This window comes from Giraffa tippelskirchi, chromosome 2 (assembly GCF_054371585.1).
Source record: "Giraffa tippelskirchi isolate mGirTip1 chromosome 2, T2T-mGirTip1v1.2.pri, whole genome shotgun sequence".
NCBI lineage: Eukaryota > Metazoa > Chordata > Mammalia > Artiodactyla > Giraffidae > Giraffa > Giraffa tippelskirchi.
In genome coordinates this window covers 64,583,501-64,603,856 of record NC_137276.1, presented here as the reverse complement: position 1 = coordinate 64,603,856, position 20,356 = coordinate 64,583,501, and the positions used below count along the sequence as shown (strand labels likewise).

Sequence of the window (20,356 nt, the reverse complement as noted above, 5' to 3'; positions counted from 1 at the left end):
ATTCACAACAGCAACGGCAGTACATTAACGATGTCCTCAAACAGCAGCAATTTTAGTCATCTGACCCTGGTTGATGAGTGTTCGGTTAGCACAGGGCTGAATTCAGAGGGGAAAAGAAAGGGAATAAAGTTTGGGATAGACACATTAATCATAAACTCAAAAGGGAACGTGGGTTTAGAAAGACTCCGTTTCAATAGGATGGGAGGCCGGAAGGGCTTGAGGGGCTCTGGCAGGGTGAAGCCACGAGGAACTCCAGGCCCCCTCCCCCTCCCCTACCAACCCAGGAGGGGAGCTCTTCCCAGCTTCTCCGAAAGCCAGTAGGGATCCCAGCGTCTTTAAGAGAGTCCCAGGGGAGAGGCGGGCGGAGGCGCAGCACTGGGAACAAAGACCCACGGAAGGGTCCCGCAGAGCGCAGCTCCCCGGGGGCTGGGGCGAGGGCCGCCCACCCCCGCCTCAGCTCCTCCCTCTCTCCTCCCTTGCTTCCACCCAGAGGCCCGACGCGCAGCCAGCGCTGCGCCAACTTGGCCAACGTTTCCCAAGTTGCTGGGGCGCAGGGGTGGGAGCTGGGTGGGGTGAGGAAGAAGAGGAGGAGGAGGAGGAGGAGGAGGAGGAGGGCTCCCCGGGCGCCTTGGACGCGGTTCAGGAATCTGCCGCCGCTGCCGGCCGCTCGCGGACTCCGGCCGAGCGGGGAGGGAGCCAGGCAGGACCGCTTGCTCGCTGCGCAGGACGGCGCCCGCCTGGCGCCGCTTTCCGCCCGGCGTGCGAACCGGCGGGGCCGCGCCTCCTTTCCTCCCCGCCGCTGTCCCCCCGGGGGCGGCGCGCAGAGCCGGGGCCACGAGGGCACTGGAGCCCCGGAGCCGCTTCTGCCTGGTCCTGCCGGGAGGAGGGCAAAGTTGCGGGCGGATGCTGCCGGCGCCGGACCCTAGCCTCCGAGAGTCGGATCCGCCCCCGCTGGAGGAGGCTCCGTGGCGGGGTAAGTAGGACGACCGCATCCCCAGAGCTGCCGCCGGAGCTCGAGAGAGGTGGCCCAGCGGTGCACACCCCCCACCATCCCTGGTAGGGCGCGCGCGCCAAACTTTGGAAGAAGAGGGGAAGAAACCGAAGGTGGGAGAGGGAGTTCTGGGCTCGGGGCAAGTTCCACGCAGGCACCCACACCTCCAGACCCACTGCACCCAGATTCACAACTGCCTGATACGCACAGCTCATCAACCATCGAGCCACAGGCAACGCACGCACGCCACGCCGACTGCTTCAGCCCGACTGTACAATTCTGGGAGTGTGAACGTTTGGATCTTTTACACCAAGCATGTCCTCCAGTCCCCAAGTAAATCCACTGTCTTTGTCTGCTGCCCCACAGTGAGGCGTCCCCAAAGCGAGACTGGCCAGGAGAGGGGCTGCCTTGGCTTTGAAAAGTCGTGGCCAGGACCTCGAGGCTGACTGAGGAGTGGGGAGGAGAAATCAGACATTGCAGTTGGCTCTCCGGGTTCGTCAGGGGTGAGTTTGGTGTGGAAACTCGGTGTCTGGGTGATATGTCTGGGTGTGCGCCGTCCTTCCGGAGGCGAGGCCGGGAGAAAGGAGGGAGTGATTCATAAACTCAGACCCGCCAGTGTGAGGGTCTGTGAGCAGAAAAGACTGGCAGGCGTTCCTTGATGCCCTGGACAGCTGGGTGGTGGCAGTGACAGGGCCTGAGAGGGAAGCACAGACCCTTCCCCCGAGAGGATGTGCTTCCTCACAAGGACTTCCAGGGGATGGGCTGAGGCGATTCCAGCCCTGTTTATGTGTGTGTAAAACGTGGTAGGGGATGTTTAAGACTCCGAGTTCATGGAGAAAGCGGTCCTGAAGCCTTATTTTCACTGCACCTGAAGTTGTGTCTGATTTTGGATGCCCTGGTGTGTTGGGACTCCAGAATGTTTTCAAAGGTTGTCCTGGATCTAGTAGACTGCCAAGCACATCGCTGGTACTCAATAAATAGCTGTTAGTCGAACAAGGACACCCATAATTTATATGTGTTAGGGACACTCTGAGCCAAGCCAGGTGGCCTCAGCTGGGTTGGAAGTGGTTTTTCTGTAGACGAGGGGGCTCTGAGTGGTTCCAGGGAGCCCTGCTTTATCTGTTTAGTCCAAGCAGCACATTCCATTGTGCCCTGTGGGCTGGCACTGGGGACTTCAGTTTCAACATTGGCCTCTGCTTCCCTAAGAGGGGCAGTAAGAAAGGCTCCATGTCTGCATCTGGCTAAGCTGAGAGTGTCGTGGGATCTTCTTCCTGGCTCCTACTGGCCTGGAAGGAGATGAGTTCTCATGAAGGGTCCAGTTGCTGTGTCCTGCAGCAGTGGCCTGATTCTGTGGTGGCAGCAGGTGGAGGGGTGGTTCCTCTGCACCCCTGTACTGAGTACTGGGTGGGTTCCTCTGCACCAGCTGGCATGAGCTTCCCAGAGGAGTGGAAACATCTCATGTTCCCGGAACTGGGATTGCTAGCAATCTTGGGACTGATTCCCTACTGGCATGGAATTGGGAACATGCAAGGATGTGGTGGCGACTTGGCCGTGTAATCACAAAGAAATGTTTCATTCCCCCCCCCCCTCACCCCTTTGTCACTAGGTTTGGTGTGCATTTCAAGCATCTAAATGGTCTTAATGCTGAAATGAGCAAAGTTTGTAGGCAGCACCCAGGAATGTGGTCCCAGACGAGCGAGTGATCTAGGCTTGGCCACCCCCAATTTCAGGTGGAACACTGCAGCCAGTCCCTTCCCAGTACCACATTTCCACCTTAATTATGTCTTCTGTGAATCACGAGCTCTACATTACCTCAGTAAGACTTCACATCCCGATAAACAGCATTTTATCACCATTTTACAGATTAGCAAACTGAGGTTCAGAAAAGTTAAGTAACATTTTGGGGGTCACACAGCTGGTGAGGGAACAAAGCCAGGATTTGAAACTAGACAGTCTGACTCAGGAACCCATGCTGTTTCCACCACACCCAGCTGCCTCTAAGGTCTCTAACTGGTTCTCCATGGCAACAAGGAAGTGACACTGATGCACTTACTGGGTCCTGGGGCCCCTGACTGCAGTCCTCTTTTTATACGTACTCTGCCCAACCTGGCTTATACCATGGGTCATGGAAATCAAAGGCTAGGTGGCACCAGGCTGCCAGAGCCTTCCATATACATCTGGAGTCAGGAAACAGTGGGGGTCTGGGAGTGATTGTGGGGGAGATATGGGGGTAATTCCAGTGAGAGATGATTCATTGCTTATCTGAGAAATGGGGACAAAGCTACCACTGTGACCATACAAGTCACAAGTTTGGGAGAAACTGCCAGATAAACATCATCAAGTGGATTACTATGTTCTTTTCCCCTTCTGGTCTTTTCCTATTACACAGGAAAATTGGCCCTCACCTGAATATCCAGGGGCAGGTACCTCCCCCCCACCACACACACACACCCCCAAGAGAGCTACACTCCATGGCACTGTCTGGTCCTCAGGAGACATGGACAGGCAGAGCTGAGACAGCCAGGGCTGTGATAACCACGTGGCTCATCTGGTCCCCAGCTTATGCTTTCTCACACAAGCCCCACAGAGGGACAGCAATTATCGTTCCACTTTGCAGATGAGGAAATGAGGCTCAGAGAGGTGCAGTGGCTGCCCAAGGTCACAAAGCTAAGGAGGAGATGCAAGTTGAGAGTCCCTTGGACAGCAAGGAGATCAAACCAATCCATCTTAAAGGAAATCAGTCCTGAATATTCATTGGAAGGACTGACGCTGAAGCTCCAATAATTTGGCCACCTGATGCGAAGAAACAGCTCATTGGAAAAGACCCTAATGCTGGGAAAGATTGAAGGCAAAAGGAGAAGAGGGCTGCAGGGGATGAGGTAGTTAGATAGCATCACCAACTCAATGGACATGAATCTGAACAAACTCCAGGAGATAGTGAAGGACAGGGAAACCTGGCATGCTGCAGTTCATGGGGTCACAAAGAGTCAGACATGACTTAATGACTGAACAACAACAAATGTGAGTTATGCTGCCTTTGGGACTCCCTTCCATGAACTTAGCGACAGCTGTGTTCTCTGCCCGGTTGGTACTCTATCTTATCTCCCTAGCCCCAGGGCTGAGAAGGGGGTACCCCTGCTGGGGCAGAGTCACCACAGCTCTGCCCACCCTCATCTCTACCCCCAGTGCCTCTGATACAGGTGTTCATGGTATGGGGAAAGCTGGCAACCTTAAACAAGGAGCAGAGGATAAGCACAGCCCAGCCGGCCTTGCCCATCTTCCACAGTAAGCCCACCTGGGTGAATGCCAGAGCTTTTGCAGTGCTGAGCTGCATAGATACTGGAGCCCTCCCCCTGCTTCACTGCGGTGTGGACTCACTGTCCAGGATGGAAGCTGGGAGACTGGGCGTGGGGAGAAGCTGCCCCATCCAAAGGGTGGGGCTATTCATCTTTGTCCCCTGGCTACATGCCAGCGTGTGACACACGGAGGTACTTAGGAACTTTGTTAGAGGATGGGTGAAGACCAGGGAGTGGCTGTGAGAGCCTCTGTTGGAAAGTGATAAAGCAGGGAGCCAAGGTATCCGTCGTGTGGAAACGCTCAGATGGGCCTCTGCCCTTCACGAAGTCATGCAGGAGGAAAGGAAAACAGCTCTCCTTTTCATTCTTTAAACAGAAATACTTGTCCCCTTTTCTTGTCTAATGCTTAAACAGGTGGTAGTACACTGCCTGTCCTGCTCTGAGCTTGCAGATTCCATGGCTTGTGGCCCCTGGCAGGCTGGACAGTCTGTTCTGTGCTTGAAGGTCTCCGCCTTCGTCTTCATCGACCTAAATCTGGCATTTGCTCCTGCACACCCCAGCACATCCCCGCCTCTGCGAGCTTGGAAGGAGGGGCATGCAGGCCATGGGAGCCTGAGCACCAGTAACTTCAGGTGTCTACAGCCCATCGCTCCTTCTCTATGCCTCTCCCCACCTCCATGCCTCCCCTTACCCTCCTGCACCACAAAGATGGCTGTGTGCTGAGAGACCGTGGTTGTCTGCACTCTGGGAAATTTATCAGTGGAATTCCAAAAGGCTCTCTGAAAAGGATTTGAAGGGAAAAGTGTGGAAAATAAATAAGCCAGTTAGTTCCCAGCTCAGCCTCTCCTGAATGCCGCAAGTAAACAGCTGGCCTGGGAAGCTCTGTCTTGGCCTCTATGCTTACACCTGGCTCACTGGCTGCCTCACCAGGTCCCTCCTTCCTGCCTTTGCCCTGTCCAGCCCCTCCTCCTTGCCTTTGGGAGCCTCAAAAGTCAGGGAACACCCCCACCTCCTGCCTGTCCTTGTGCTGCGGGACGCTGGGATGCTGGCACGCTGGTGGCTGGGGACAACAGGAGCTTGTGGGAGAGGAGATCGCCTGAGGCTCCGGCACAGCCCTGCTCCATCTGAGCAAGTCTCCCCGCCTTCACCCTGCTCAGCGAGACAGGGTGGTCTCTCTTGGTGAGTTTGACTTTGATAATGAAGAATGCTGGGGCTTTTTCCAATTTTGTGGCATCTAAGGAAGCTTTGCATCTTAATCATTAGTTTAGAGTGGATGGAGCAAAGCTGATTTTCTCCAAGGTGGGCTCACATGTGAAGAAACCCTCAAAACCCTGTTTACATTGTGGGGCTTCCTGGACTAACCAGCATGTCAGGGGTCTTTGTTTTTGAGCAGAGTTCTATCAGCTTAGGCCCTGTTTAGGGTGCTGGTGGTGTGGGTTCACAACAGCGTTTTCAAGAGGCTCAAGCGCTCTTGTAAGTTTCTCTGTCTGGGGGTGTAGGAAGTAAACTCGTGATACGTTAATACCTTCCTCTGATTCAGCTGACCACTCTAAACCCAGCATCCGATAAGAAGGGAAGAACCAGGGTGCTAGGATGGGGGTAGCTCCCTGGTGGGACTGCCAGTTCTGGGCTCCACTTCAATCACAGGGAGTGGCCTGGGGAGGGAGTGCTTCCCACTGTTGTGGCTGTGCCTGCCGGGTCAGCAAACTGAACACCCTGGGATCTGGGGAATGGGTACCACCCCTAGACTCTGGTCCTGCTCCCACGCCGGAGCCCTTTGTCCTGTTGTAGCCAGGCTTCTGAGAGGGAAGTTAAGGGGTAAGCCCTGTGGCTTGCAGTCTTGTTGGAAAAGAGACTGCATGCCCACATACTCACAGATTAACACAAATCATGGGCCAGAGTACACTCACACATACAGAGAGAGAGAGAGAGAAAGAGAAGCACAGGGATGCACTCATCTCAAAAGACAAATTATGAGATAGTGAAGAGTACATCTTCTAAAGCCAGAATGCCCTCTGTATGGCTTAGTAGCTGTGTGACCTTGGACAAGTTACTTAACCTCTCTGGGCCTTAGTTTCCAAGAAGAGGGGGGATGGTAATAGGTTATAACTAATAGGGCTATAAATGAATTTGTATCTGTGAGGAGTTTAGAACTGTGCCCTAACTATTGTTCACCACATACTCTTTGCCCCAGACACTCAGGCCCAAGTGCACAAGACTTCCCGGAGAGGTGCTCACAAACTTGTCAGCGAATGGGATCTATCACTTTGCACTTTCTGAGTCGTGGTTCTCAGAATGCGTGGCATTCTCTGTACTAGGCTTGAATTAGAATTTATTAGAAAGATCATTTCACTTTCCCTTAGGAAGATCTTTATTTTAGAACAATGTGGGCACTAACTCCCCCAGAGAAGGGTATGATTCCTTTAGCAGCATCAGTTTTCAAACTAGGTTCCATGGAGCCCTGGAGTTCAACAAGAACCCCTCAGAGGCTTGATGGAGGGGGGTTCCAGGCCTCTCCCTCATTTATCTGTTCTACATATTGGGTTTCCTAGGAAAGTTCTGGTTCATAAGAAGGCTCCACAGCTTAGACAGTTAAAAGTTCCCCACTATAGGCTCGCCTGATCCCATCCTGTGTGTGCCTGTCCGAGCATGCCGTGTGACGCCCGTGCCCAGGCAGGCCCCTGCAGCTACCTGAGCACTGGCCCCGGGCCTCTCCCACTCTCTTCCCTGCTTCCCTCCTCCCCTCCGCTCCAGCTGCCTTGCCATCTGCAGGATTCTGCAAAGTGCTAACATGTCTGAGCCAAAATAGCGCTATCAGAGGAAATATTTTGAAAACAAACTGGGCCACCCCCCTGGCTGAGATTGCACTGATTTTCAGCAAAGCATTTCACAACTTCTGAGGTGGGCGGGCGGGGCCGTCTGAAAGAGGCCAGGGCCCTGAATCTGCAGGATTAGGACAGACAGGCCTGAAGAGACCCAAGATCCTGTAGCTCAAATGGTAAAGCATCTGCCTGCGATGCAGGAGTTCCCTGGGTTGGGAAGTTCCTATGGAGAAGGGAATGGCAATCCACTTCAGTACTCTTGCCTGGAGAATTCCATGGACAGAGGAGCCTGGTGGGCTACAGTCCTTGGGATCGCAAAGAGTCGGACATGACTGAGCAACTAACGCAAGCACGCAGAACCAGGAAGGGAAAGTTACCCTCACAGGATAAAGAAATAAAAGCCTCTGTGATCACGGAGGTCTGAACCCTGTCCTCTTCCTCCTCTGACAGATACCACTTCCCTTTCCCTTTTCCACCTCCTTCTGCATCTGGCTCAGGTGTCTTGGGGCTGGGGACACAGGAGATACCTGGTGCTAACAGCTAGCTGCACACCCTGTGCTTAATTAGTGCTGTCTGGGCCCACACTCAGAGTTCTCACTGGAAGCTCTGGCGGTAGCTACCGTGTGATGACCACGGTACAGACCGGCAGACAGAACCAGACAGACAGAGAAGTTTCCGGGACCCCGCTGCTGGTGAGTGCAGAGCTGGGTCTGAGCACTGCTGCCTCACTCCAGAGTCAGTGCTCCTGACCCTGGGCGTATCCATCCTGCCGGGGCCTCGACTGGAGGGGTGGAATGGCTCAGCAGGACAGTCCTCTCGTTACTGTGACCAGGGTACACCCTAGTTGCAACACTCTCTCCTTCCTTCTTTTCTCATGGCCAGCTCCCTTCACCCTCAGGCCTCAGCTGAGATGTCTCCTTCTAGAAGCCTCGGTCAGTGGCCCTCTCTGTGGCTGCCTGTACGTCCCCATCCTCACGCTCTGCCTTGCTCTGTTGCCCCAGCTGCTTTCATCGTCTGTGGTCTCCACCGGGCAGTGAGCTCTGTGTGTAGGACAGAGTCTGCCTTGTTCTCCTGTGTCTCCAGTGTTTAGTGCAGCCGCCGGCATGCACTGAGTACCCATGCTTGACCGGGGAACACAAATGATGGGTGTGACACCGGGCCCCGGGAGGAAGGAGGCATGGGACAGTGCCCAGTCTCCCAGGAGAGGATGCTGCTGTTAGAGAGTGATCTGAGTCTGGGCAGAGGTGGTAGGAGTCATAGTGAGTGGGAGAGGGCAGCTGATGTGGACAGAGGCCCTGTATGGGACCAGGAGGGAATGGGAGAGTTGGACCCTGGGTAGATGGCCTCTTGTGGTCACTACCCTGTGGGCTCTGGGCTGGGATCCCGAGGATGGGCCTGAAACCCTCCAAGAGACCCTTTTGAGTTAGGCAGACTATGCACTATGGGCCCCACTACTCAACACCAACAGCACGTGGTCCTCAGTCCTTTCCCCTCTCTGGACGGACATCCATTCATCTTCTGGGTCTCAAACCCAACCCTCCCAGCAGCAGAGGCCCCCATGAGTGAGCCCTTTTCCCTGAGCAGAGTGACAGAAGCCCAGCTGGCAGGCTGCCTCCTGGGGGTGGTTCCAGTTGCAGCCTTTGAGCTGTCCTCACAGAAGTAGTAGGGCCCTTAGTGCTGGGCTCCCCTCCACACCACCCAGGGAGCACACATGTGGTGCTCTGGCCAGGGCATCACCTGTCTTGGTGCCTGCTCATGCCTGACACTACGCTGGGTGGAAGGTACCTCCAGGCTAGAAAAGGACCAGACACCTGGGCACAAATAACCACCTTGGAGTCCAACGGTAATGAGCCTGCAAAGGTGGACATGAGGGAGGACTTGGGGATGGCTTCAGGGAGCAGGTGGGCTTCCAACACAAAGAAGGGAACCTGGGCAAAAATCACAGTTATGGGAAAGTTCAAATTGAGTGCAGAGGTGGGTGAGGAGTCTAGCTGGACTGAACTGCAATTTGTAGGATGCACGAAGAAGAGAGAGAGCGAGAGAGAAGAGGCAGGGAGGAGGTGGTTACACGTGCAAGCTCTGGAGCCAGGCTGTCTGCATGAGGAAACTCAATCTCCACTTACTGCTGTGTGACCATGGCCAAGCTGCTTAGCCTTTCTGTGCCTCACTTTTCTCATCTGTAAAATGGAGATACTAATAGTATCCACTACATGGGGGTGATAGGAGAATAAAATGAAGAGTGACCTATTACCCTTTTTTTTTTTTTAAAGCAACTAGCAAAGTAAATTGAGGTCAGATCATAGAGACCTTTGGAAGTCAAGCTTTCTGTTTGCTAAACACCTGCTATATGCCAATCACTTTACAAACCTTCTCACTAAGCAACCTACAACTAACACAACCTAGCAAAATTATTGGCACTGCCTCCATTTTATAGATGAGGCAACTGAGGCTCACAGAGGTAGGGTAACCTGCCCAAGGTCACTCAGCCAGGTAGCAGCAGAAGCAGTAATGAAATGCAGGTCTGTCTGGCACTTAGGTCTTTCTTCAACACGGAGATTAGAAAGACATGACAGAGGCAGCATGGGGACATCCCCTGGGCTGGGGGGTCACAGCCAGAAGCAGAGTATGGGTGGTATAGCCATGGGTCCCTAAGCTGGGAGAGGTTGGTAACAGGGAAGGAACGATTCAGGCAAGCCTGGAAGGCAAGGAGATGAGGATGTCCCGAGGCCACAGCACACAGCTCACCATTCAGAGCCCAGGGACAAGCTGTTGAGTCATTCTGGGAAAACATGACATGACTGAGTTTTGCTGTCTACTGCCCACCTGCCAGTTCTCGTGCCCAGAGCCCTGCAAGGGGATCCTCACACCCAGGTAGCAGGGCCAGGTCAGCTCCCCAGCTTCCTACCCTGAGTTCTCCTCAACCTCTGTCTCCCATCTTCCCACTGCTCCCCTCCCACCCCACGCCCACTCATAAACCTGGATGAGGCAGGAGCTTCTGGAAGTGATGATGGGCATGAAGAGCTTCCAAAAGGGCCTCCATGCCAGGCCTGCGACTGGAATCTTGGGTGGGAAGAGACTGCTGGGTTGAAGTTTTAGAGCTGCTTTTCCCTTAAGAATGGTGCCTGCTATTCCACTGGAATCACTTTTTAAAAGTAAAGCCTGGTTGAGCTGTGTGCCCAGCACTATGCCAGGTGCCAGCAACCTCCGCCTTCTTGGAAGGTACAGCTGAGTATCTGAGAGCTCTTTATGTACTAGGCATCCTCAGGTTAAGTGATTTATTTGTGTCAATCTGACTGCATGAAGTAGCCCCATTTTATAGATGCCATCCCTGAGGCCCAGAAGGCTAGGTGACTTGTCCAAGGTCACACAGCCAGAATTCAAACCCTTGGCTCTCCTATTCCAGATGTACTTAGCCACTCCAGGCTCAAGTAAAGCCACTGGAGAATCACAGAAGGTGGGTTGTACCAAACCTATGTCTGCCAAATGATGCAGTGCAGACAGGAAATTCCAGGAGAATTTTCATCTCAAGAGTGTGGGTCACTCCCCAGAGCTTGTTGGAGGTTGTGGATATATTTAAGAGGTAACAGAGAGCTCCCAGGTTCCTTGCCCGAGCAAACCCTGCTGACGTGGCCATTTGGGGTGAGCCTCTCCCCACTGGAAGGAACACCGGGGCTCGGGGCGGGGGGTGTGTGTCTGTCCTGGTTTTGGTGGGCCTGACCTGGAAAAGGAGTATGAGTCAAGCAAGGGGCGAGTGCCAGCTTCCTCAAGCCAGTCCACGGCACAGGATGCCAGGCTGCCGCAGCTGCTGCTACCACTCCCTACACCCTCCCAGCCAGCAGGAGGGACTGGTGGCTGGCCCTGTGCTGAGTGGCACCCTCTCACCCACACCACGACCTAGCTAGGGGGGCACAGTTCTCCCCACCTCACAGGTTAGGACGCTGAGGCTTAGAGAAGTCTTCTGGTGCACTGAAACTCCTTTGGCCAGAAAAGGGAGGAACTGAGACTCTTAAGTCTCCCTTTTGCTAAGAGACGGACGGGAGGAGGGAGGGGTTAGCCTGCCCTCTCACACTGAGCCACACAGGCTGGCTGTTCTCAGACTAGTATTTCTGATTCATCTGTCATCACCAGATCCCTGTGTTGCAGGACGAATAACCTCTGGGGTGAGAAAAGCTCTGATTTCCCTTGGGCCATGAGTCACTATTTCTCTGAGAGCACTTTTGAAGCCATAGAGCTTCTCCCCAGGCTTTGGAGGGGGGCAGGTTCCTTCTCTGCTTGAGTGCCAGCCCCACCCTTGCCCTGACACTGCCTGCTTGCGGAAGGGCCAGGAAACAAGGGGCCTCCACCAGAGGCCTGGCCTCAGTGATTACCCGGCATGTGACCCCCTGCCTTGCTCTCCACAGACAGGTGCCACATTCCCAGAGGTCTGGGGGGTCTGCAGCCTTGAGGGGTCCCTTGTCCCCTTTAATGCCCGAGGCCCACGTGGTAAGCACAAGTCTGCTTGCCCTCCCCAGGGATGTCTGGGAATCCCCCAGGACTCCACCATCTGCAGGGTGGCTCCTCCTGACACTCTTCTCCTCTCCGCACAGGAGGGAGGGGACCCAAGCCAGTTCCTCCCGTCTTGTCAGTCTCAGGCCCAGGCACTACAGTAATAATTTATGGAGAGTTGTCACTTTTCTCACAGAGAAAGCAGACTGTTAAGTTTGGCTGTAGGGGTAGTTTTGCTTCTCACCACCCCCAAGTTTTCCTTCTGGGATGGGATTTCAGCTTTGCCTCTGCTTAAATTCAAAAGCCTGTTCAGATGACTCTTCCAAAATGAGGGTCTCACCTCAAAGGAAGTTTGCCTCTCCCTCTACAGGTAGAAAACTGGCACCTGCTTTTATTTTATTTTTAGTTTTATTAAATTTTATCAAAATAAGTAATCCAGGCCCATGGTATAAAATTGGAAAGGTACAAAAGGATACGTGGTGGTGAAATCTCTTTCCCAGGCCTGACTCAGACACCCAGGTCTTTCCACGAAAGCAACCAGCATTATCAGTTTCTTGTGTATAAGCTGCTTTTAAATTGTCCAGTTTTAGAACTTATGGTTTGCCTGGGGGGGAAGAGATAGTTAGGGAGTTTGGGATCGACATGTACACACTGCTGTATTTAAAATGGTAAACCACAGGGAGCTCAGCCTGGTGCTCTGTGATGACCTATAGGGGTGGCATGGGGGGAGGGGATATATGTATATTTATGGCTGATTCATGTCATTGTATGGCAGAAACCAACACAACACTATAAAGCAAATAAGGTGGCTAACCAACAAGGAGCTACCATATAGCACAGGGGTCTCTGCTCAAAGTTATGTGGCAGCCCAGTTGGGAGAGGAATTCGGGAGAGAGTGGATACATGGCTGAGTCCCTTTGCTGTCCACCTGAAACTATCACAACACTGTTCATCAGCTACACACCAATATAAAATAAGCTGTCCCTTACAAGCTGCACTGTCTGCCCACGTCCTAGCCCCAACTCCTCAGTGGTCACCTTGGATTCACCCACGCGGCACAGACAGAGGCCCTCACATCCCTCATCCCCAGCAGCCCCAGGGAGCCCGCCCGAGGGTGTCCCCATCTTCCATGAGTGGCTCCTCCAGGCTCCAGTTTAACTCTGTGCTCTTGGCTGCCCCTTGTCCATTCTCCCCTCTGGTCTGGCTGAGCAGGGGCCTGCAACTGGGGCCTGTGGGGTCAGGGCCTGGCAATGGGGATCTGACCAGACCATGCTGCCTCTTGGCTAGGGGCTCACACAGATAGGGCCCGTTCTTCACTCCTATCCTGAGTATGACTGGAGACCCCAGTGCTCCTCTCCCCACCCCCCTTTCCTCTCCCCGCCTCTACTCCCTTCCCTTCCTCCCTGCTTCTCCCCTCCGTGCTGTCCAGCAAACAGTAAAATGAATCTGAAAGTGCTAAGAATGGTGCAAGGCAGAGATGAGCACTGCTAGGAGAGCCCAGACCTTGAGAATGGCCTTCAGCAGACTTGCCCTTCACATCCCTTCACAGCCTTGTACCTCCTGCTGGGTGACCTTGGGCAAGTCACTTAGCTTCTTGGAACCTCCCTTTCTCAGCTGATTAAGGAAAGAGAGGGCGGCAACCAGGGTCCAAAGGGCTGGCGGGAGAACCTGGAGCTGCCAAAGGGCTTTCTAAGAGGGTGACAGGTTTGAAGCGTGGGAGGGGCGCAGTGCTCTTCTAAGGGAATGGTTATGTGGGGGAGGGCTCTGGGCACCTGTGAGGTCTGGGCTCAGCCCTAGGGCAGGGATGCGGGAAGGGTGGCCCTTTGGGCAGCACTATCCCGCCTTGGGCAGTGGCTTTCCTTTTCTGTATTTCCACACAGAGATGGACCCTCGGCTTTATATTTTTTAAGTAGTGGCTTAATTTTTGTAATAATGAAAGATGTTCAGCACGCAGAATTCAAGTAAAATGGGCAAATACTGAGAAGAAAGCAACAAATCACCCCTCAATCTATTATTACCCAGATGTAACTGATTACCTATGGTCCACATATGTCTCTAGACATATATATATATAAAGAAAGTGGGGCAGTGGAGGGACAGAAAGTTTTATAAACATGGGGGAAACACGCAGTTTAACTTAGTGTTAGGCCAGTGTTGTAAAGAGGCTGCCTGCCCCCAAAGCAGCCCCTCTCATCTGTTCAGTAATCTACTTGAGGGTCTGGTGTGGGGCAAGGGAACTCTCATGCCGGAATCTTTAAAACCTCCCAATTCAGACAAATTAGACAAAAAAGGGAGTCGGCTGAATTACAGATCCTCCTTGATTTATGATGAGGTTGCATCCCGATAATTCCATCATAAATTGAAAATGCATTTAATACACCGAACCTACCAAACATCATAGCTTAACTTAGCCTACCTTAAACATGTTCAGAACACTGACATTAGTATGGTTCTAATGGCTACAATTGGGCAACATCATCTTGCACAAAGCCTATTTTATAATAAAGCATTGAACCTCTCATGTAATTTATTGAACTCTACTGAAAGTTTAAAACAGAATGGTTGTGTGGGTGTAAATGGTTGTAAGTGTATCTGTTGTTTACCCTCCTGACCATGTGGTTGACTGGAAGACCCAGCTGATTGTACAACCTAGCCTCAATTCAATTATGGCTTCTACCAAATGTGTATCACTTTCACACCATCTTAAACGTCAACCATCTTAAGTCTGGGACTATCTGTAGTACATTCTGGCTCTAGAACAATAGCTTTCGATCTTTTTGGACCAAAACCTCAGACAGAGACACATACCCATCACTGAAACAAAAGTCTTATGAGACCCATGCATATCCTTATTACAGATCCTTAATACACTCTGATATTTTCTGTCTATATGGTTCTGTTCTTTAAATAAAAAAAAAAAAAGCTTGTCCAACCTACCAAACTGACTCTACAACCTGAAGTTTGAAACATGTCACTCTATAACTGTGATTTTCAAATTTGAGCATGCATCAGAATCACCTGGAGAGCTTGATTAAACAGTGTGCTCTGCCCACCCCCGAGAGATTCTGATTGAGATGGTCTGGGCTGGGGGGGGTGGGGGGTGGGGGGTGGGCGGCAAGAATGTGCATTTCTGTCAAGTTCTCAGGTGCTGCTGCTGATCCAGGCCCCCCTCTTTGAGATCCCACCCTCCTAGAATATGTTTTAAACCAATGTCCTCCCTTGGCAGAAACTATCAGAGAATTTGCTATATTCAGCAGATAAGAATTGCTGGTGCCTAGCCCAAGAACTGTAAGTCTCTGGCATTTTTGAGGATACTGATCAGGCAATATCTTTGGGATCTTAAACACCATCCTCCTGAAATCCACCCTCCTGAATATAGAAAAGGTCTGCTAAGCCAAAGGACGTTTATACCCAACCCTGGTTGAATTGCCTGCCTCTTAATCCCAAGCCCACAGAACATAAAACCCTCCCAGCCCTTTTGAAAACACTGTTCTATAGGCAATGAAAGGCACCATTTACCGTGTGGATTTCACTTTTCTGTTTTTGGAAAGGGAAGGAGGTAGGTCAAGTGTGACCACCCCACAGAGAAAGCTGTCCCCTGGCTCTCATTGGGGTCTGGTGGGTTTCATTGTCCCTGGATCCCCAGCTTTAATGGAAAACTCTTCCTGGCCTGAGTGGCCGAATCAGCGCCCAGACTTTCCAGCCTGCTGACTTACGAGACTGGCCTGTGTTCCAAGCTGCCTCTGCTCCTCCAACCAGGGGGCTCAGCCCCCACCCGGAATCCTCCCCCATTCCCTTCGTAGCCTTGGGGCCCCTCCCCAGCCCCGCAGTCCTCCAGAAGCCAGCCCTCAGCTGGGAGCAGCTTCGTGAGGGAGAGAAGTGTTAAATGGGCACAGAGCCCCCTCTGTTCCATTAACAATGGCCCGTTGATGACTGGATTCTGCCTGGTTGGGCCCCTTGACTGGACTTCGGAGAGGAGGAGAGACTCCAGCCCCCCAGGCAGCTACTTCTGGGTGTGAGGTTGATTCAGAGGCCGAGGCCTCTGTCTGCCCACAGAACCTCATTCTTCAGGCCCTGTGATGCAGCAGTGAGAAACCCTCTCACCCCTCCCATGCCATCCCAGGGATAGCTTGGGGCCCCAGGAGTGATTCACTGCAGTCTAATTCAACAAACGTCTATTGAACAGCTCCTGGGCACTGAGGCTCGGAGCTAAGTAGCTGTGGGAATAAGTAACAGCTGACATGAATTCAGAGCTTACTGTAATCAGCCCTACCCTGGCTGCCCAACAGAGTCATTAGGGAGCTTATAAAAATTCCAGTGCATAGACACTTCCCCCAACTCCAAATTTTCAGGAGTGAACCCCGGCACTATTTTGTAAAAGCTAAGTGCTTCTCGTGCCCAGCTGACATTAAACATCACCAGTCTTCTATTGGTTAAACACCGTGCTGAGCATTTAACTTGGAGCCTCCCGTTTCATGGGGCATGTGCTTGTGGGAGGCTGAATAATGTGCCCCCCACCCAAGATTTCCACATATGAATCCCCACACCTGTGGACATGTTATTCCATATAGTAAAAGGAACTTTAGTGTGATTAAGGATTTTGAGATAAGAAGATTATCCTGGATTATCCGAGTGGGCCCAGTAGAATCAGCAGGGTCTTAATAAGAGGGAGATTTGACTATAGAAGAGGAGGCCAGAGTAATGCATTAAGAAGAGCTCAACCAGTCACTGCTGGCTTTGAAGATAGAAGAAGGAGCCCACAAGCCATGGAAAACAGGCAGCCGCGAGAAGCGAGAGAAAGGCAAGGAAGAAGGTCTCCCCAAGGCTCCAGAAGGAACACAGGCCTGTTGATTTTAGGCCAGTGAAACTGATCTTAGACTTGACATTCAGAACTGCAAGATAATAAACATGTGCTGTTTTATGTTTTAAGCTATGAAGTTTGTGATAAGGTGTTAATACAGGGATACACTAACTGTATTTTATACACAAGGCACAGAAATGTGAGGGACTCACTTGGGGTCACACAGGCAGAGCTAGCATAGGAAGAACTCAGGTGCGTCTGACCCCTTAATCCATGCTCTCTCCACCTCACCACACTGCCCCTACTTTGCAGCCAACCAGACATGGCTTCAAATCTCAGTTCTGCCACATTCTGTCTTTGTGTCCTTTGCTAGTCGTGGGTACATGTGGCCAGGGTGGAGGCTGCCAGGGGGTAGGTGTGGAGACCAACTGGAAAGCTGGTGTGGGCCAGGTTATCTCCAGGTGGAACACCACGTGGAAGAGCTTGAACTTGATTCTGAAGGAATGGTGCCCACAAGGTGCCATCCGCTTCTTCCTTCTGCATTTCATGATGCTGCCTCAGACTTTCAAGCCCACTCAGTCTCTGGAATCTGGCCCTCCTGTCACAGCCCAGCTGTGACGCAGAACTACAGGGCTGGGACCCGGAGCAGCATTCTACTCACTGTCACCTGCGGCCAGTGACAGCTGCTTGTCTGGGGTGGCCACTAAGCTCCCATTTCATGAGAGGCCAGCAATGGCCTAGTGCCTCCAAAGCACATTTCTTCGAAGACCCTCCAGCAGCCTTGTGTTTAGGGCCATGCGTGTCTCAGAGAAGGAGTGTGAGACGTAAAGAGGTCCAGGAGTTGTTCAGAGTTCCACAAGCTGGAACTAGAAGACCAGTTCCTGGCCAGGACTCTGATCTGCCCACTGCCATACAGCTCCTGCCTTTTGGCCAAATCTGCCCGCTCAGTGCTAAAGCACAGTGGTTGAGCCCATGGACTATGGAGACAGACTTCCTGGGTTCAAATCCCAGCTTTACGTTATAGCTGAGTGCAAGCTGTTTGGCCACTGCTTGCTTTAATGGAGCTGGCAGCAGGGGAGGGGGGTGTTGGAGTTGTGACTGTCATCTATGAAGGCACTGGGGTACCTTCTTCACAGGATGGCTCTGAGGACTAAATGTATACATGTGTGTCAAGTGCTTGGAACAGTAGCTGGTTCATTAGAAGTATTAACTTCTGTTATGATTCAGCTCCCCTAGGGCAGAGACTGTCTTCCTCCCCTCTATTTCCAGTGCCTCTTCCTATGCTTGGCCCAAAGCAAGTACTCAGGAAACGAACTGACTGGTGGACTATCAGCATTTATCAGCCAGAGGCTCCCTAGGGACTTTCCCAAATGTATTCACTTTTCAAACATTCCACCTTAGTTACTCAAACCTTCCTCCTCCTCCTTCTTGCTTGCGAGCTGCAAAATTGCCACAAAGCAGCCTGAAGCTTGCCCTGCCCCATGGTAGGCCCCCATGAGCAGTTCAGAGATAACCCAGGAGTCGCCAGGTATCACCAACCCTTGAGTGACTGTGCTGCACAGTTCACATGCTGCCTAGACCTCCTCACTTCAGGACCATGCCTGACCCTCCTACTTAGGCCTCCCTGGGACCTCTGAGCCCTGCGGCAGCCCAGTTTAAGCACCTCATCCCCACCAGCTCTTCCAGCTGATGGGGGCTCAGGTGTCCTGTCATTCCCTCTTTCTTTTTCCCCTACTTTGAGGATGGGCTTCCTCATCATTTTACTTCCTTGAAGAGCCCCCACGCTTATCCCTGCACATGAACAGACCCCAGGAGAGTAGCCAGTTCCTGGTATTCCAAAAAGCCAAACTCGGAGTTCCAGATTGGACTCAACCCCTATGTTTCTGCCCCAGGAAATGCATTTCTGCTCATTTTTACCTCTCACCTCTTGCTGCATTTTACAAAGATCTCTTCAAAAGCTGCTTACTGTCAAGGGGGGCTAGTTTTCTTTTTTTCTACTTAATTACATTTTTGTTTCAAGATAATTACAGATACACATGCAGTTTTAAGAAATACTACAGAGATCCCTTGAACCCGTCACCTGGTTTCCCCCAGTGGTGAAAAACTACTGCAATATCACAACCAGGATATTGATGCTGATACAGCCAAGGTTCAGAACATTTCCATCACCACAAGGACCCCTCGTGTTGCTGTATTATAGTTATGCCCACTTCCTTTCTACCCCACCCCTTCTTTAACTCCTAACAATAGCAATCTGTTCTCTCTTATAATGTTGTCGTGTCAAGAATGTTATATAAAAGAAATCATGCAGTATGTCATCTTTTAAAACTGGCTTTGTTCACTCAATACTCCCCAAATTCATTTAAGTTGTTGTGCCATTTTACAGCTGAGCAGTATGCCGTGGTATCGGGCAGCTGGTTTTAAACAGAACACTCAAACACTAACCTAGAAGCTTCCCAAGCACTGTATCCTGAGTAAAACAAGAATACTGCCATGTTCACCCAGTATCGAGCCCCAGTCATCAACTCCCCTGCCAGTCTGGCCTTGCAGCTGAGCTAGTGTGCACACTGGCAGTGGCTCCGCTGAGATGCCCTGAGATGGTGCTCTCTAAGAGGGAGCTGGGTGCTCTAAGGCGTGGCTCTCAATCTTCCATCACCCAGGGAGCTTCAAACAACTGATGCCCAAGCCACACCCAGACCAACTCAATCATAATCTCTAGAGGTGGGACCCAGGCCTCAGTAATGTCTGAAACTCCGGATAACTCTCACGTGCTGTCAGGGCCCAAATGCAGTGCTCAAGCAGATTCAGCAAATGCACAGCGACATGCTACCCCTCTAGCCACGGCAGGCATCACCAAGCAGTCACTGCACTCTCTTCCTGCAGAGATCAATCTTTTCAAACACGGCGCTCCAGGCAGTCATTTTCAGTTGATCGACTTGGCCCAAGAATTGCAACTGACTTGCCCTCCCAGCTGAGAAGCCTGAAACTGGCAACCGTCCTGTCCAGGTGTGTCTAGGCCTGGGGCCTGATGCATTAGGTAAGCGTTCCTCCAAATCATGCTGCAAAAGAGGGGCTTGGCCAGTAGTAACAGCAGCCGCAAAGCCAGAGCAGGCCAGGGTTTTCTGGGTTGGTTCTGTAGGTAAAGGCGAAGTGAATCAGCCAGTGTCCATCCCCTGCAGCAGCCTACAACCCAGCTGGGGGAGAGATGTACACGCAGAGGGTGAGCCAGCGGTGCAATCAACACAGACAGGCTCAGCCTCACACTGGTGCAAGCCTGTAATAACAACCAGCCTGGGTGCCATCCTCTCTATTTTCAGAGCCTCACACCAGCTTGGCTGATGTTCATGACAAACCTGTGGGGATGACCCAGGCTCAGAGTGATTAAGTACCTTGCCTAAAATTACCAGAGAATAAATGGGAGAGCTTAAATAAATGGAGAAGGAAATGGCAACCCACTCCAGTATTCTTGCCTGGAGAATCCCACGGACAGAGGAGCCTGGCAGGCTACAGTCCATGGGGTCGCAAGAGTTGGATACGACTTAGCAAATAAATCTTCATCAAATGGGAGAGCTGGCCCTCAACCCAAGTCTGATTGCAAGTACGGGACTTGTGTTTAGTCCTCGGAGCAGTTAGCTATCAATAGCCTGGACCTCTCTCCCCACCCTCAGACTCCGTCTCTCCTTTCCAGGAGGGGCTGGATACAGATGGGCTCCTTGGCAGCCATGGAGCAGCCCAGACAATAGCAGTAGTCAGTGTGGGCTAAGACCCCGGGGCTGCCCTCTCTCCTGCCCCTACTTCCCCCACAGAGCTGGTGCTGGGAGGGCGGGCAGAACTCCCTGGTGAAAAAGAGAAGAGGCTGGGTTTCTGGGGTTTTTTGTTGTTTTTGCTAGGAATAAAGTCCCTTCCTGCTGTTAACAGCAAGGGGCTTGGAGGAAACTGTGGGACTGAGGACTACCCTGGA

General features: G+C 52.2%; 1 protein-coding gene across 6 annotated transcripts in view; it reads left to right on the top strand.

The window, feature by feature from the left end:
- The first annotated feature begins 409 nt into the window (after nucleotides 1–409).
- CHST3 (carbohydrate sulfotransferase 3) overlaps nucleotides 410–20,356 on the top strand; it is a 38,804-nt gene continuing 18,857 nt past the window's right edge. The window contains exons 1-3 of one of the 6 annotated variants that reach the window (XM_081566705.1): nucleotides 585–973; nucleotides 1,358–1,494; nucleotides 19,279–19,432. The gene's annotated coding sequence lies outside the window, so the exon portion shown is untranslated. Of the gene's footprint in view, nucleotides 974–1,357; nucleotides 1,495–5,300; nucleotides 5,467–19,278; nucleotides 19,433–20,356 lie in introns of those variants that run through there. The other 5 variants (XM_081566694.1, XM_081566736.1, XM_081566725.1 and 2 more) reach the window with 5 other exon arrangements.